Source organism: Phymastichus coffea, unplaced genomic scaffold (genome assembly GCF_024137745.1).
Source record: "Phymastichus coffea isolate CEN01 unplaced genomic scaffold, Cenicafe_Pcof_1.1 PCOF00070, whole genome shotgun sequence".
Classification (NCBI taxonomy): Eukaryota; Metazoa; Arthropoda; class Insecta; order Hymenoptera; family Eulophidae; genus Phymastichus; species Phymastichus coffea.
Window position 1 is genome coordinate 1,130,634 of NW_026706881.1, and position 12,283 is coordinate 1,142,916.

General features: G+C 37.9%; 1 long non-coding RNA gene across 1 annotated transcript; it reads left to right on the forward strand.

Moving 5' to 3' along the window:
* Positions 1-517: 517 nt before the first annotated feature.
* Positions 518-12,011, forward strand: LOC131667772 (uncharacterized). Its single transcript, XR_009302217.1, has 3 exons — positions 518-756; positions 11,785-11,836; positions 11,913-12,011. It is a non-coding gene; the product is annotated as an uncharacterized LOC131667772 (long non-coding RNA).
* Positions 12,012-12,283: the final 272 nt, after the last annotated feature.

Genomic DNA, 12,283 nt, shown 5'->3' on the forward strand with positions numbered 1-12,283 from the left:
TTCATAATGAAAAAATTTTTATTATCACTCTGACCAATATTAAGAAGCAGAAATGCGAGAAGCTATCCCTCAAGAGCTTACGATTTTTTTGCAATCGTAAGAGACAATTTCATGCAATTTCATTCCCTATAATCATTTTTAATTCAACACATGTTGAATTTTACATCGAGGTAAGTCTGATTCTTTTGGGACAGATCTCTTATTATAGTAGACCTCAAACAAATCTCTGCTTATCGGTCAATTTCAAATTTACGAAAACAAAGGTTCCGCGAAGATTGAAATGCGTCAAGTATAGCACAGCCCCTCCCCCCACACCCGCTATTCGTTTCATTTTTTATAGTGAAGTCATATTCATCGCTACTCTTAACGCGTCCAGACAAGCTGAAACTCTGCGATAGGAGGACAAAGCCAGTCGTCGTTGAAGGTAATTAAAATTATATCATCATATGAATAATTTTTTTTATAATAATATTTCAATTCTTTGATTAATTTCCAGGAGGAAGATGTGGAGGAAATATCCTCAAAATCACCACCGAATGACATTCAGCCGTTGCCGCCGCCAAGTAGTAAAGAACCGTTGTCGCCGCCAAGTAATGAAGAACCGTTGTCGCTGCCCAATCATAATGAACAAGTGGTCCACCCGCCGATTCCAATGGCCCATTGGAATGGGCCATATGAAAATAACCCGCCCATTCCATTGGGTCATTGGAATGGACAAAATAATAGACGTGGGCGATGGCAGCATGGTCGACAACCGTAAGTACTGTTTCTCTCTCTCTCTCTCTCACACACTCTCACTCTCTCTCACTCTCTCTCTCTCTCTCTCACACACTCTCACTCTCTCTCACACACTCTCACTCTCTCTCACTCTCTCTCTCTCTCACACACTCTCACTCTCTCTCTCTCTCTCTCGTGAGTATTGACAAGTCACTGTTTTGTTTCTGTCTACTTTAACCCTTTGAAGCATACATTTTTCTCTCCAGGATATTTAGATGAAAATTTATATATAGGGGTTTTTGAGGTCGCTGATCATGAATCTGATATTAGATTGTTCGAATTTTGCATCTAAGATGGCGGATTCAGAATGGCGGACATAGATTTTTTTCTATATTCGCTTGAAAACTTTAAAATTCATAACTAATAATTCATAATCATGAATCTGATATCAGGTTTCCTAAATGATGTATCCAAAATGGCGAATTCAAAATGGCGGACAGGCATTTATTTTCTATATTGGCCTGAATACTTCAAAATTCAATGTAAAGGCTTTTAGGGCTCGCTGATAACGAATCTGATATCAGATTTCCGAAATAATATATCCAAAATGGCGGATCCAAAAATTCGGATATCAAATTTCATTTTTAGGGACTTCATTTTCATGAAACGTAATTTCTAAGGGTTTTCGGTCGTGCTGATAACAAATCTAATAATATAATTTAGTATTCTGTTTCAAATATTCTAGTATTTTGTTTTCTGATTAGGTGAATGAATCTCTCAAAAAAACAAATATATATATATATATATGGCCCTCAGACCCATGGAGAGTACATTCAATACAAAGTGTTTGGTGCTCATACAAATCGCCAAAAGGCCCTCAACCCCCGACCTGCGAAAAATAAATAAAGATTGGCTCTTTTCTTCTGGAGTCATCCATATATTTTTTGACACTCATTGACTAAAATAAAACATAAAAAATGCAGAAAATAATATATAAAAAATAAAAAATAATATAAAATATAAAAAATAAAAAATAATATAAAATATAAAAAATAAAAAATAATATAAAATATAAAAAATAAAAAATAATATAAAATATAAAAAATAAAAAAAATATAAAAAATAAAAAAAATATATAAAATATAAAAAATACAAAAAAAATATAAAATATGAAAAATACAAAAAAAAACGTAAATGGAGCTTGAACTCATCACGTCCTCGTCGTAAGCTCCGGGTAATGCCGAGAATTAGTGAAAGAAGTATCCACTATTCTGAGATATTATACTTTCAAGTCATGCAAATAAGCATGTACATCAATCATATCCTTTGGCCATCTTGGCTGCAGAATTTCAGAAAACTAGTATGATATTGATTATCACTGAGATTGAGGCACTTTAGATATGAGTTTGAGAGTATTCAAGCCAATATAAAAATATACATATCCGCCATTTTGAAAGCATTATTTCGGAAACCTGATATCAGAATCGTTATCTGCGACCCCTAAAACCCTTTAGATATGAATTTTAGAGTATTGGTATCAATATAGGAAATCTTCTTGCCCGCCATTTTAGATCCGCCATCTTGGATACACAATTTTTGAAATCTGATGTCAAATTATTATTCAGCGACCCCAAAAACCTTTGTATACCAAATTTGAAAGGGATACTCTCATTATTCGCGTCAATAATGAATTTCTCCCCAAAAATTCAATTTTTTTCTTCTTTGTTCATTTAAAAATATTAAAAAATAACCCAATATATTGATTTCAACTGCAAAATTATGTTTTTGAACTATTAATGAACTGAAAGAATGCAAAAGACCCTGTTGAAATCTATAATGTTGTTCTAAAATGGCAAAAGAAGCAATAAATCAATGTGTCCATCAGGATGGACACTGTGCTTCAAAGGGTTAAGGCCTTTTAACTGCACTATTTCGCCCCCGGGCGGCTTTTTCAGGGCAACCTTGCGTGCGCTATACTGCAAGCCTTCATTGTGATTATCATTTACAATACGGATGAAGGCTTGATTAAATAAATCGCTGTTTTCCACATCACAACGACGGAAGAGGTTAGGTTTGCTACGCCAGTGCTAGTCTATCCTCAGTGATTGGAGCGGCCACGCATGCGCTGACTACTGCGCACACCGCTACGATTCTACAGTGTGCTGTCACCGTCTTTGGCGCGAAGTCACTAACAATTTGAAAGTTTCGTGGATTCAATCTAGTGTCCAAGTGAATTAATGCGTAGTTTAGTTGCCGATCGTGGATAAGCTGTGGACTGCAATTAGGTTGAAACCAAAATTGTAAATAGCGTCAAATCGATTGAAAATAGCGTAAAATTAGGTTGTAAATAGTTTATAAATAGTGTATAAATAGATAGTTTATCATGGGACCTGCAAAAAATCTGCGTAGCTGTTCCCACTGTAAGCAGCGTGTGAATTATAGCGCAGATCGACTGGTTTGCTCCACGTGTCAGCGGATTTGCCACCGAAAGTGCTTTAACAAACTGCTTGAGAGTGCAAAAACTGCGGATTGCTGCAGGCAAAAACTGTCTTCAGCTCTACTTTCAGAGGAAAATCCGCTTAGAGCTCCCATCCTGCCGCGAGCATTGGACCAGGCTGAGGCGCGTGCGCGGAAGGTCTCCGAGGCCAGGGGCCTCGACTTGGATAAGTCTATTGCGCTGTCTCCAACTGCGTCGTCGGCGGGTTCCCCGGGAAATGCGCAGTCTGCTCGTATGATGTTCGAGTGCGAGGACAAAATCCCTGAAAATTGGGGCACGTTGCAACAGCACGAGCGGGATGCTATTCTGTTTGGTAAGGTGCTTGGCAATCAGCGTATGATAAGCCAGGTACTGGCTAGACAGAGTGAGCTATATCAGGCGCAAGCTGAGCAGTCTGCTAAAATCGAAGCCCTTGAGATTGCTGCTCGAGTCCAGGCGGACGAGACAGACCAACTGAAAGAGCTAAGGAGTCATGGTACTCCCCTTGCAGAGGTCAAAATTAATGGCTTACCGGCTGATTTTCCTGGCAGAGAGATGGATATCGTAGCTAAAATACTAGACATTCTCAAGCTACAAAACCTTACCAACGATATCCTCTCAGCACGATTTGTTAATGTTAAAAATCAAGCAAACGAGCCGAAAAACCAGCCGCAAAAGTCAGCGAAAGTGACTAATAAAAAGTCAATTATTGTTAAATTTAAGTCTTGTCAAATTAGAGAGCACGTTCTCATAAACAAACGAGCGCATGGAAATATTAGCCTGAATGACCTTGGATTGGGATCGGATAAAGATTTTGTAACGCTCTATGAAATGCTCCCCAAGATGATATATGAGCTTAAAATACTTGCGAAGGACAGAGCTTCTAAGGCAGGCTATAAACACGTTTGGGCTAAAGATGCAGTGGTCTTTGTGCGCAAATCGGACAAATCCGAAACTATTACTATCTCTTCTGAGGAAGACCTTAGGCAAATAGAGTGACAACTAATGGATCCATGTGTTAAGCCAAAACCTGTGAGCGGCAATAATATTAGGTTTGCTCACGCAAATGTTAACTCCCTTCGAGCGCATGTCGATGAGGTCAAAGAATTGGTAGCCGAAAAGAAAATTGATGTATTTGCCATATGTGAGACCTGGCTTAATCCAGATATTCAGGATAATGAAGTGTTCATTGAGAACTATAGTCTGTTAAGAAATGACAGAAAATTATTGAATCCAAACTGGAAAACTGAAGACTTTGACTTCCGGAGATATATGCAGGGAGGTGGTGTGGCGCTCTATATCAATAACCAAATATCCTTCAAAGTATTACACGAATCAGCTATTAAAAACACAGATGAAACAGAATATATTATTGTGGAGCTTACTATAGCCTCAAATGAGCGTTTATTTGTCGCCTCCATATATAGACACCCAAATGGACATGCCCTTAATAATTTTTTCTATACTCTTAGCCTATATGCAAATAAATATACAAATTTAATTATTTTGGGTGATCTAAATTCAAATCTCTTGGGCACATCTTACTATACGAAATCCTTGAAGGATCATATTACAAATTTTGGTTTGTACTGCATACCGTACGGCCCCACATACCATATTACCCCAGCTGGCACATGGCTTGATGTCATTTTGGTCGACTCAGAATCGAAAGTTGAGTATGCTGAAAGGTCAATTGCTCCTTTTATATCTAACCACGACTATTTAATAGTGGATTATAAAATTAACACTAGAAAGTTTTCACCTATTATTAAGAAAACCAGAGATTTCAGAAGATTTGACGCTAAATTGTTCGCCTCTGAGCTGATAAGCAACATTGAGAATTCTGATTTCCATGAAAATATTAAAGGTGATCCAAATATCTCACTAGATATTTTCCAGCGGATAGCTGTACAATTGTTGGACCGCTATGCCCCTTTTGCCCAGCGTAGGGTTAAGAGATGCCCTGCCCCATGGTTTGACAATACACTAAAGGAACGTAGTAAATCTCTTAATAGACTCTACCAGAAGGCAATCAGAGCGAAAAATTCTAATTTGCTAGCCGAATTCAGAGAGGGTCGTAGGGCACTCAAGAGGGATGTCATGCGGGCTAAGGATAGCTACTTGTTGAAGGATCTGCAAAAAGCAAGTAGTACGTCACAAAAATGGTCCATGTTGAGCAGGATTGGTGTAACGGGAGCGCGTTCTAACTCGCCTCTTGCCCAGTTTAACGCAAGTGATCTCAACAAGCATTATGCTTCAGTTGGGAGTGCGCACCCACTATGTAGTGATGCTGAGTTAGCTACTATTCTCAACATCCCGTTGAAAATTGGTCAGCCTGTCCTGGAAATATTGTCTCTTTCATACTCAGAGGTTCTTCAATTATCGCTTGCTGGCTTTTCTAAATCACGGGGTGTAAGCAATGATGGCCTGTCGATTGGTTATTTCAAGGATAACCTCCCGCTGATCACTAGGTATATAACCGACATACTTAACGCTTCTCTTCTCACATCAGTTTATCCGGATTTGTGGAAAAGAGCTACCATAGTACCTCTTAAAAAAGTACCTAAGCCTGTTACTGAATCCGATACACGACCTATTTCAAATTTACCTCACTTTGCGAAAATATTTGATAAATTGGTCACAAACAAATTGATACAATTCCTAGAGGTTAATGGTTTACTGACTAACTTTCAATCTGGTTTTCGGAAGCACCACTCAACGCAGACAGCCCTGTTGCGGCTGACGGACGACATTAGGCGTGGAATTGATCGGGAGATGGTCACAATTCTCATCCTCTTTGACTTCAGAAAAGCCTTCGATTCCGTCAACCACTTCATCCTGCTGAAGCTTATGCGCCGTTTGAATTGTTCTGATGGGTTTATAAGGTGGTTTCATTCGTATCTGACAGGTCGATCACATGCGGTTGTTGATTTGAGTGGGGTATTGACTGATTTCCTCTATCTTACATCTGGCATTCCACAAGGATCTAGTCCGGGACCCATTGCATTTCTCATCTTGATCAATGGTATCATTGATTGCCTCAAGCATTGCAAGAGATCGAGTATCTTATTCGCTGATGACTTCCAGATATATTTGCAGTGCAAGCGGTCTGAGATTTCCTCCTGTATTGAGCTACTTAACGAGGATATCCAGCTGGTATATGATTGGGCAAAGGACCATTCGCTAACCTTGAACTACTCTAAAGTGTTCGCCATCATCATTGGTTCTGACCAAAACCTGATGAGAGTTGACCTGAGCGTCCTACCACCTATTCTTATAAATGGTTTTGTTGTGAGGCTTGTCAGTAGGTTGAGAAATCTCGGCATTACTTTGAATGATCGACTAAAGTGGAATAGCCATATCTCACAGATATGTGCGAGGATATACTGTGATCTAAAACGCCTCCGTTATAGAGCTTCCTTCTTGACATTGCAGGTTAAGAAACAATTAGCTACTGCTCTCCTTTTTCCACATTTTGATTACTGTTGCCTAGTATATTGTGACCTGCCCGACTGCCTAAATGATAGGCTTCAGGTTATGTTGAATAACATAGTTTGTTTTGTGTTTGGAATAAATCGCGAAACCAAATTAGAGCCTTTTTACCAAAAGTTATTATGGCTACCTATAAATCTTCGTAGAAATTATTTTATGGCGGTGCAAACATATAAGATCCTTACTTTGGGCAAGCCTGAATACTTGGTCCCATTCTTCCCTAAACTGAGTCCAGACATCAGACGTTCTGAGAGAGCGACTGTGAGGGCAACAACCTCCATGTTCGACTTGTCATTAGCCAGTACCAGTACGTATGAAAAATCCTTCAGTATACAGGCAATGAAACTTTGGGACAAAATCCCAGTTCAGATTAGGTCGAAACCGACTGTTGACTCCTTTAAGGTTGCTTACTTTAATCATCTTCTCAATATAAATAGTATTTTCGAGGAGGAAATCTTGGTGACAGCATGAATTCAAATACATTTCCGCCTGCAGTTCATGAGATCAGACTTAATTAATTAATTATTAATTAAAACTTAATTAATAATGAATTGTATTTGTTATATAAATTGTTATTATATACTTGCGCGCCTAATCAGAATACTCACGAGAGGTTGTTTCTTTTTCTTTAAGTGTTAAATTTTCAAAAACTTTCAAATATTTAATGATCTATTACATAAGATTATATAGCTTAATTATTAGGTTTATTTGTACTACGATCTATGTACTTACAATTATTTACTTTGTTCTATATCTAGACTAATTATTTTATTGTTATCTATTTGCTATGTTCAAATTACATATTTTATATCTATATATTGTTAATACGCAAATCTAATATTGTACAGTGCTATATGGCCCAAATAGGCCTTAGCATAAATAAAGCACATTTCAATCAATCTCTCTCTCGCTCTCTCTATTCCGGGGCAATCATCGTTGAAATTGTAACAGGTGCGAGCTAATGATTTATTGCAAAGGGGAAAAGAAGTCCAACTGAGCTTTGAGTATGTAGATCGGTACACTGGGACGGTGCAATCGAGTCATCTGTAGTTTTACTTCTGGAATAGTCGCTTTATAGTTTTTCAAACTGTCTAGACATTTCTTATTTCACATTCGTGCAATTTTGCTCATTAAATATTTCCTTATATCAGTACAAGACGTAACCATACAACAAATTCGAGTGGCAACCGATCAACTTTTTCAATCCTAAAAGTAATAGTAGCATAGATGTAAGTGACGGAGTGTAATAGTTCAAACATTTTATCAAAAGTATTCAATGCACACCTCTCTCTCTTTCTCTCACACACTCTCTCTCACTCTCTCTCTCTCACACACTCTCTCTCACACACTCTCTCTCTTTAAATCGCATACATCAAATAAAAGTGTCGATGAAACGGAGTTTATAATAGCAGAGCTTTCATTATCTAGCAATGTACGGTTCCTGGTAGCATCGGTATATAGACACCCAAATGGGCACGTTTTGAACAATTTCTTCCATATTTTCAGTTTTTACTCTCATAAATACGCAAATTTAATTATCATGGGAGATTTGAACTCGAATTTAATGGGCTCTACATATTACAGTAGGTCATTAAAGGACCTTATAAATAATTATAATCTCTTCAACGTTCCATTTGGCCCGACATACCATATCACTGCAGCCGGCACATGGCTCGACGTTATTTTAACTGACTCAAGTCAGAAAATCAAGCATTTCGAAAAATCTGATGCGCCTTTCATCTCCAACCATGATTATCTGATTATTAACTATAAAGTCAAATCCAGAACATTACTTCCGGTTCTTAAGAGAACTCGTGACTTTAGAAACTTTGAATCGGGCGTATATGCATCGGAGTTGATAGCAGGGTTGGAAGCTACAGAATTCGACGCTGTGGTCAAGTATGATCCGTGTCTATCACTTGATATTTTTCGAAACCTTGCTGTCACTCTGCTGGATCGCTATGCTCCATTGACGCAGCGAACGGTCAGGAAATGTCCTGCTCCTTGGTTCAATAATATGTTAAAAGAACGATCCAAAACTATAAATAAATTGTATACTAGGGCAATCCGAGCAAACAGCAATAGCATCTTGGCTAATTTTAGGCGGAGTCGTAGGGGGTTGAAGCGAGACGTAGCTCGAGCCAGAGACAAATTCATTACTGAACATATAAACATGACTAGTTGCGTCTCTGTGAAGTGGTCGTTGCTAAGTAAGATTGGCATTACGGAAGCGCGTTTAAATTCGCCTTTGATCCAATTTAATGCAGCCAAATTAAATAGCTATTATGCCTCTGCTGCAACGGCTCATCCTCTGTGCACCGAGGATGATCTGAATTCCATTTTGACCATTCCGTTAATGAATGATCAACAGGTCTTCGATATGCTGCCCCTATCGTATCACGAGGTTCTTCAGTCCTCACTGGCTAGCATTTCGAAGGCCAAAGGGGCCAGCTATGACGGCTTATCAATTGTCTATTTTAGGGATATCCTACCGGTGATCTCCAAATTTATGACGGATATTTTTAATACGTCGCTTGCTACTTCATGCTATCCCGACACTTGGAAAAGGGCCACAATTATTCCTCTAAAAAAGGTACCTAAGCCCACTACCGAGTCAGATACACGCCCGATCTCGAACCTGTCCCATTTCGCTAAAGTTTTTGACAAATTAGTCACTAACAAATTGATCCAATTCCTGGAAGCGAATATGCTGCTGTCAAATTCCCAATCAGGGTTTCGGAAGCACCATAGTACACAAACAGCATTGTTGAGTTTGACTGACGACATTAGGCGAGGAATTGATAGGGAGATGGTCACCCTGTTAGTCCTCTTTGACTTCAGGAAGGCCTTCGACTCTGTCAGCCACGTCATCTTGCTGAAATCGATGCGTTTGTTGAACTGTTCCGATCGATTTATCACTTGGTTCCACTCATACTTGACCGGCCGATCTCAAGCGGTTATTGACCTAAATGGTGAACTCACCGAGTTTCTCGACCTTACTTCGGGCATACCGCAGGGATCCAGTCCCGGTCCTATAGCATTCTTAATACTCATCAATGGTATCATAAATTGCCTAAAGCACTACAAGGATACGGCTATCCTATTTGCTGACGACTTCCAGATCTACTTGCAGTGCAAGAGGACCGAGATACCTTCTTGTGTTGAGCGGCTAAATGAGGACATTAGGTTAGTGGTTGAATGGGCTGATGAGCACCTCCTATCATTCAATTATTCCAAGGTCACAGCGATCATCATCGGGTCTGAGCAGAACATGATGCGCCTCGACCTAAATGCTGTTCCTCCTATACTCATTAATGGTTCTACAATCAAACTTGTCAGCAAAATTCGAGATCTGGGCATCACCCTGACGGATAGATTAAAGTGGAACAAGCACGTAGTGCAGGTGTGTGCGAGGATTTTTTGTGATCTGAAGCGACTCAAACAGAGGGCCGCCTTCCTGTCGTGGCAATTAAAAAAGCAGCTTGCTTCTGCTCTTCTGTTCCCTCACTTCGACTACTGTTGCCTCGTATATTGTGATCTGCCGGATTGCCTTAATGGAAAGCTACAGGTTATGTTAAACAATATTGTGCGTTTTGTGTTCGGATTGAACCGTGAGTTAAAGTTGGAACCGTTCTATAAAAAGGCATCTTGGTTGCCTATTGAACTAAGTAGGGAGTATTTTATGGCGGTTTTGACGTATAAGATTCTTGTCATTGGTAAACCCGAATATCTGGTTGCTGCCTTCCCGAAACTAAGCACTGATGTTAAGCGCTCAGAAAGAGCGTGTGCGAAAACTGCGTCGTCGTTGTTTGATTTGCCGTTTGCCAGTACTAGTACCTATGAGAGGTCATTCAGTATGCAGGCTATGAAGTGTTGGTGCAAAATTCCGGTCCATATCAGACTAAAGCCCTTAGTCGATTCATTCAAAGTGGCCTATTTCGAATATTTGGTCAAGAACACATTCAACTTGCTGGATGATCCTATATAAACTTAGATCTTAGCTCGATCTGAACATGGCAAATCTAGCCTGCATGATACTGATTACTTTGACTTCTCTGTCTTACTGCGCTGGGCCTACTTACTATACTTATTATACCTCATGTAGTTTATTTTTCTGGGCTTATATTTCTATTTTAGCCAACTTTAAGTTGTCTTATTGTTATTTTTGTTTTGTTGTTTATATCCATTTATTTCTAGTTATTATTTTCGTTTAATTAATTTTAATTAATTATACTTAACATTGTATTTTGATTCGTGCTATATGGCCTCAGCAGGCTTTAGCACTAATAAAGCTATTTCAATCAATCAATCAATCTCTCTCTTTAAATCGCATACATCTCCTTTAGGCGCGTACTGTCATTCTCCCTCGCTCGCGCTTTCTCTATGCTATGTTACGTGCGCGTAGTTTTTTCATGAGTTTGAAGTTCGCAACGTTGCGCGTTAACGAAGCAAGAGCGCTCGGCGTATTAAGGTCGGTTTCCACTTACTCATTTTTTTACAGTTTTTCGCTTGTACCATGACACAGGAACCAATTGTTGATATTAATATTGAAAAAAAGTAAGTTTAATGCTTATTTAACTATAAAAAAATATAAAAATTAGTATATTTTCCTAAAAATTCGTTTCCATGATTATTACATCTTTACTTATCAACTTTCAATTACCTAAAATTTATAATCGCAACGGTGCTTTTTATCAAAGGTATTATCACTGCGGATATGTGGAAAAAGCCAGTCAACTCAGAACCCTTGCAAACTACCCCTACGACTTTTTAAAATAGACATTTTTAAAATTTAAAAGTTTTCAATTAAAAGTTATTATAAGTAAAGACGTCATAATCACGGAAACGAAATTTTAGGAAAATATACTAATTTTTATGTTCTTTTATAGTTAAATATGTATTAAACTTGCTTTTTTTTTCAATACTAATATCAACAATAGATTACAGTGTCATTGTAAAAGCAAAAAACTCTGTGAAAATAGTACGCCGAACGTTCTTGTTTCGTTGGAGCGCAACGTTGCGAACTTCAAACTCATGTTTTGTCACCTTTATTTTTTCACCTTTCCTATTTAATTTAAAGTTAAAATGAATTTTTACAGCTACAATGATGAATACGAGGAAAGGGGCACCTCAATTTCAAAATTGAAATATGTAAGTATAACATACATATAATATAGTTACAGGTTCATATTCTCAAGCAAATAACCATATTATCTTGTTTTTATAGAAATTAACAGCGAAAAGGCGAAGCACCCGCTATTGGCGAAGCCAGGCCAACTATTGGAAAACCCAATACGAGGCTCTTGCCAGCCATACAAATTCGAGCGTGAGTAATTATTTATGCTTTTATCAATATATGTACACGAAATACAAAGATTAAGATTTATTTTATTTTTTTTTTCAGATTATTATACCGTTCCAGAGAAAAAATTAATAATTAAAATTAATTTATTAAAATATATTAAAATAATAAATAAAATATACTATAACGGAAATGTTAAAATTATATTTCATTTTTATATACCTTCCCTGCTCAAAAAATGTAATATAAACTAATTAAGTATGATTACAAAATTACTTTCCCTTTATAAAAAAGTG